This window comes from Bubalus bubalis, chromosome 11 (genome assembly GCF_019923935.1).
Source record: "Bubalus bubalis isolate 160015118507 breed Murrah chromosome 11, NDDB_SH_1, whole genome shotgun sequence".
NCBI classification, from domain to species: domain Eukaryota; kingdom Metazoa; phylum Chordata; class Mammalia; order Artiodactyla; family Bovidae; genus Bubalus; species Bubalus bubalis.
In genome coordinates this window covers 56,742,246-56,748,245 of record NC_059167.1, presented here as the reverse complement: position 1 = coordinate 56,748,245, position 6,000 = coordinate 56,742,246, and the positions used below count along the sequence as shown (strand labels likewise).

The 6,000-nt window shown below is 46.9% G+C and overlaps 1 long non-coding RNA gene across 1 annotated transcript in view; it reads right to left on the bottom strand.

The window, feature by feature from the left end:
• Positions 1-1,567: 1,567 nt before the first annotated feature.
• LOC123328079 overlaps positions 1,568-6,000 on the bottom strand; it is a 43,226-nt gene continuing 38,793 nt past the window's right edge. Inside the window, exon 3 of the long non-coding RNA XR_006542823.2 lies at positions 1,568-1,850. This is a non-coding gene — a long non-coding RNA (uncharacterized LOC123328079). The remainder of the gene's footprint in view (positions 1,851-6,000) is intronic.

Here is a 6,000-nt window from a genome sequence, read left to right as displayed (position 1 = left end):
TAGTTAGACTGTTTGCTTCACTGACTTTAGGGGAGCCTACCTCCCTCTTTCCCCCAGTCCCCTCCATTCACACTCTCACACCCAGGCCTAACTCATATCCAGCTGTCATCAGAGACTCTCACTTTTGACTTGATTCAAAGCCAGTTACTCACCACAGGCAGCGACTATGAGAAACCACAGTGGACTCACAGAGCAAAGAGAATCCCCGCCCCACAAACTATGGAAGGGGCCCCAGCCCTGAGCTTGCCTCCTCTTAGACACGCTTCATCAGGGTTGCATTTAAAGGGCCAGTGGCCCTAATTTGAAAGGCTGGTTAGTCATCAGCCAATTCCATTTGCTTTGATTCTATTTAATTAGATTTAATTCCTTTCAACAGTTAAGTGCCAGATGCTGGGCAAGGCTAGTGTGTTTAGCCTGCTGAAACTTGGCTCCTCAGAAAACAACTTTGTTACGGAATTAATTTCAGAAATGGAGTTTGATTCACAGATATTTTTAAGACAAGAGATGGAATGAGAGGGAATTGGAGGCTCTGTGAGTTTTATTATTATTGAGGGGTCTAGTTCTCTTGCCTGTCACACTGAGTCCCCCTGAAATCGAGTTCCTCTGTTGAGTTTATGGCTAACTTCTCAATTCAAAACCTTAGTCCTGTCTTGTCCCACATCTGTTCCCCTTGGGGTTGAGCAGTATCAATGAAAAGAGGGGACTGAAACTGAGTAGAACCGTGCGGGACACTCCTGGGTACAACAGCCACTTCGTTCTCCCCTTTATTGTTCATAGAAAAGGCTTTGTCTCCTAGGCCTTCCCTGAGGTCCAAAGAGCAGACTCAGGCTGTTACTAAGTAGGAAAGAGAGGGAATGCAAAAACAAAGGATAGCAGTTAAACCAGGAAAGTAAAGATAATAGTTCAGCAATAAAACTATTATACCTGGTCCCAGGCCTAGTCCCAGTTCCTCCACAAGGGATACACAGAGCAATCTGATATGCATCTTCGAGCTGTTCTGCAGGAACTAAGACTCCTCCCTCCCTCCCCACCAAGTCACCACCATGTAGATGTTGACTGCTACACACTGAACACAATCACATAGACCCCAGACTGGTTGGAACCAGAAGGCTGATGATGGAAATTCCTGAAACACTGCCCTGCTACTTTATCACCAACCAATCAGAAAAAAGTCACACACCCTGCATCCCTCACCCTAAATTTTGCCTTTGAAAATCCTTCCCCGAAATCTATGGGGGAGTTAGGTCTTTTGAGCATGAGTGGCTCACACTCCTTTGCTTGGACCTAACTAACTTCAGTTCTGGAATAAGACCACTGAGCTTCACCAGGAGAGGCAGAATTCACTCACATCTTACCCCAAATAGGCTGTGCTGCTGTAGAACCCAACTTGGGTCTGCTCATCCCTCATGCAGCAAATCCAATTTACCAAGAGTAGGTTGTGGTGTAGGAAAGTACATCGTTAGTTCCAGGCACCAAGTGAAGAGAACAGGCATCGCATGCTCAAAAGACCTAAACTCCACCATAGCTTTCAGGTAAAGATCCCACCCACCCCGCCCCCGCCCCAGAGTTTTTGGTGAAGTATTTGAATATCTTTATTGCTTTGGCAGCCAAAGGAGGACAAAGCAGGCTCCTGCCTCTCAAAAAATATGTGTCCCCCCAGGGAAGGCTTTTTAAATGCAATGTTTGGGGTGATGGCTGGAGTGTGCATGATTTCCTTCTGATTGGTTGGCGGTGAGGAGGTAACAGGGCGATATTTCAGGAGTCTCAATCATCAGCCTTGTGGTTCTAAGTGCTTTTCCTCAGCGTAGTTGCCACCTTCCACCTCGGTTGGGGGATGAATGTCTTAGTTCCTACAGAACAAATCCAAGATGTGTATCAGATGATGTATACCCCTTGAGGAGGAATCAGGACTCTGTTCTATTACTGAGCTATTATCATTACTCTCCTCCTTCAACTGTTTTTTGTTTGTTTGTTTGTTTCTGCGTTCCCTCTCTTTCCTACTTAGCAAATGCATGAGTTTGCTCTTTGATGCTCAGGGAAGGCCTAGGAGACTAAAGCCTTTTCCTACAAGCAAGAAACAGGGCACACGAGGGGTTTTTGTTCCCAGGAGGGCCCCACAGGGTCCTGCCCGGTTTCAGCGTCACAGAGAGTTGCTCCTACAGAGTAGTTTGGAAACATGTGTTTGTGCCAGGATGGAGCTGGAAAAGGAAAACCAAGGGAAAAAATATAAAGCAAGGGGGAAAAACAAACAGTTAAAGCTGTTCCAACCAGCATTCTCCCAATTGGATATGTCCAGTTCTGACATTTTGGCTCATACATGGAAAATACATACTCATCTATTTTGACTGAGCCTCAAGACAGTATGGGAAGAATAAAAGTTACCAAGTTTAGCTGGTAAAAATAAAATGCCTTCAGCCAGTACTTTGCAGCAGAAACTATACCTGGCAGCCAGACCTTAGGAAGGGAAATAAAACAAGATGAAGGAAAAATCCCAGCAGACTGAAGAATGTTTACATTCTTGTGACCACAAATGTGAAGTGAGCTCAGAAGCCAGTGGGAGTTGAAGAAAATAGTTAAGGTCGAGGCAGCGGCTGCTATGTGCAGGGCCCTCTCCTGGTTGCCCTGGCAATGGAACATCACCTTACAGGAATGAAATAATATTGAGAAGAAACCCACAAGCACAGGAGCGTTTCCGGGTCTACAGACTTGCTGTTTCTTTCTCTGACTTGGGCCTAGGGAAGGCGGGAAACAGGGAAGGTAGCTGTGTATGTCTTTTACTCATTGGCACCTGCCTGGGAGGAAACTTCGGGAACCCAGGACTGGCATGGATTCAGAGGGCAACCACCTGGAGGGTGGCTGAGGGGCTGGGATCAGAGACCTACACCAGCCTGATCATACAGGAGGGGTTAGAGACAGAAGGGCCCGAGTCTACTTATTAGCTGGCTAATAACTCTTGAGCTTGTCATGGAGATGTCATGGAGAAGACAAAACGAACGGGACAACATCCACGTCCCCAAGGTGAAGGGACAGCAGATGCATACACACAATTAGCTGTAACATAAGCCACATCGAGGAGTGTGAACCAAGCACTACAGAAACCCTTTTCCTCTTCGGTATTCTCTTCCTTACAGGCCATGTTTTTATAGAAAAAAAAAAACCTGAGTAAATAATAAGCAAAAGGGAAAAATTAAGGCCACTCTGTATTATACCACCTAGAGAGGACTATCATTAACATTTTATCTTTTCAGACCTTTTTTTTATACAAATATATGTCTGGGTTCAAAACATATATATGGTCTATTTATATATATTTTTCTGACAGAATTATACACTATATATAGGATTTTACCTTTCGGCATGTCTCAACACACCATGAATATCTTTTCAATTAACATGTATACACTGGCATCTATCTGTGTTGCATGCTCTATTTGACTATAAAATAATTTAGTTAATAATAATAAGCTAAATAAATAGGGGGGTTCCTGTCCTTCCCCTTGAGTCAAGTGAGGAGGGGCTCCAGGGGCAACACTCAGAGAACCCAATACATATTTCTTACTGTTTTTGGAGCCGGCGTTGGCGTCAGATCTTGCCTAAGAAATCTAAAGGGCAAATGCAAGGTGGTTGGCAGTTGATGGACAAGATAAAGGAGAGGGGCTGTGCTCAGACTGGCCTCTAGTCCCAGAGTTGCCAGGTGAGGATGCAAGAGCATTTCCCATGGACCAACCATACACTGGAGAGAAACAAGTTGCTTGGTGATTACATCAACATAAAGGTTACAGTGGATAAAGGAGTTCAGACTTTATTTAGATGCTAATGAGGACCCATTGGGAGATTGAGATGGGAAACCTGGCTGTAAGAGATGAATCTACTAATTATGTGTAAGACTACGGGAGGCAGGGGAGACGAGAAGACAGGGAGTCAGTTCAGAGGCTGTTAACCAAAGTCTGAAAACAAGGTTCCCTCCTTCCAGGGGAGTTAGAGGATTGGGTTCAAGTCTGGTCTCTACTAGACTTGATGAACTTGGATCACTCACTTCACTTTCCTGAGCCTTAATATCACTTCTATAACAAGGGCATAAAAACAACCCCAAAGGACTTCCCTGGTTATCCAATGATAAAGAATCCACCTGCCAATGCAGGGGACGTGGGTTCGATCCCTGGTCTAGGAAGATTCTGTGTACCATGGGGTAACTAAGCCCGTGCACCACAGCTACTGAGCCTGCATACCCTAAAGCCTGTGCTTTGAAACAAGAGAAGCCACCACAATGAGAAGTCCATGCACCATAACTAGAGAGTAGCCCCTGCTTGCCACAACTAGAGAAAGCCCAAATGCAGCAACAAAGACCCACTGCAGCCAATTAGAAAACAAAACAACCCCAAGGAGTGATGAAAATTCTTTGTGCCTTGGAACCTGCTAAAGGTGATGGTTGCACAACCTAGGGAATGTACTAAATGCCACTGAAGTGCACACAATTATAATACTTAATCCCATGTTATGTGAATTTCACCTCAATTAAAAGACAAAAAAGAAAATAACCCAAGAGTCTGGTGGGTTTGTTTTCATAATCACCCTTATGTGGGCCAACACGAAACTAGCTTTCTTCCCATCCTTGCATTAGCCCTTCTTGGCCCAGGATCTCTCCATTGCCTCAGAGCCAGCAACTTATCTGGGTCCCCTTAACGTTGTCCAGGCTTGCAGTTCAACCTGGTTATTAAAATCTCAGTCACTGTGCAGTTTATAATTTCAGTATCATTCCTCCCACACAGAGAGTACGCCTGCGCTCCACTTGGTTAGGGTGAGGAAGGCGGGCTGGGAGGTTGATCACAGTAGGAGGTTGCATAACTGGTTTGCAGTAACTTTGCTGGGGCTTCCCTCGCCTGAGTCATCACCATCTGGCTCCTGGCCATGGCCTCATCTGGGTGTGGCTGAGAGCAGGAGGGCCAGACTCTTCACCTGCTTCAGTCAGGACTACCAAAAGCGGCGGTCTCCCCATGGGCGCTGTACTAAGCTTTCCTCCAGCAGCGTTCAGACACGGAGGACCCCAGAGAGGGGCTGTTGGGGGTGGAGGACTGGTTGTCCCTCATTCCAAAGCTCCTCTCAGTGCTAGTTGAGCTGGGTGACCATCTGGCAGCCTGAGGCTCTCCCTCCCCAGCCACCACCGCCCAGCTGATGTCTGACATCCTTCTGAGAGTCCTTCCCTGCATCTTCCTAGCTCCTGTTTACCCCAGCTACCTAGGGTGAAGTCACCCTGCTGAACTCCAGTCCAGAACTTGCTTTCACTCGCCACTCGTTAAGAGACACATTTAAAAGTCTCCTCTGGCTTCATGCTCGATTTTTCATTGACTCACAGCTAACATTTTCTTTCGGTGACTTAACAAGGACAGATGACAGGCATGGTTGATGGCTCCTCCCTCACTTGTCCCTGGTCTGCCACAGTCATTACATGGTGGACTCGAGGAAGGTAGCCGCTGAATAAAAATGGATGGCAGAGAGGGAAAAAAGGAAATGGATCTTAACTTTCGTCCCCAAGACAGCCTGAGTCAACCAAGAGCTCACCCACCAGACCCCGAGATGCCAGCACTTTAGACCTTCCAACTCTTCTGAAGGGAACTGTCACAGGAAGATGTGTACACAAAGAGCAGGGGCTTTTCAATCGGAATGGAAGAGGCTGAGAGGCCCATCCCACGCCCTGCTCCTGGCAGCTAAGGCTAAAAGTGCTTACGACACCGAAATCAAGGTTCAGGATGTGCAGTGCAGTAACCTCCTCTTCCTCTTTTCTGCACAAAGAACTCCTATCTATTCCCTCAAGTCCAACTAACTACCACACTTCTGGGGAGCCTCACCCACCCACCGAGGGGCAGGCAGGACTCCCTCCTCTGCGCCCCATGGGGTGCACCAAGGATCCATGAAGCACTGGGTGTGGAAGACAGAACCATTAAGAGAGGGCCCCTCCTTGCTCCCCTGCGGCTGTGCCCCTTGGAGGATCCCAGGATGTCA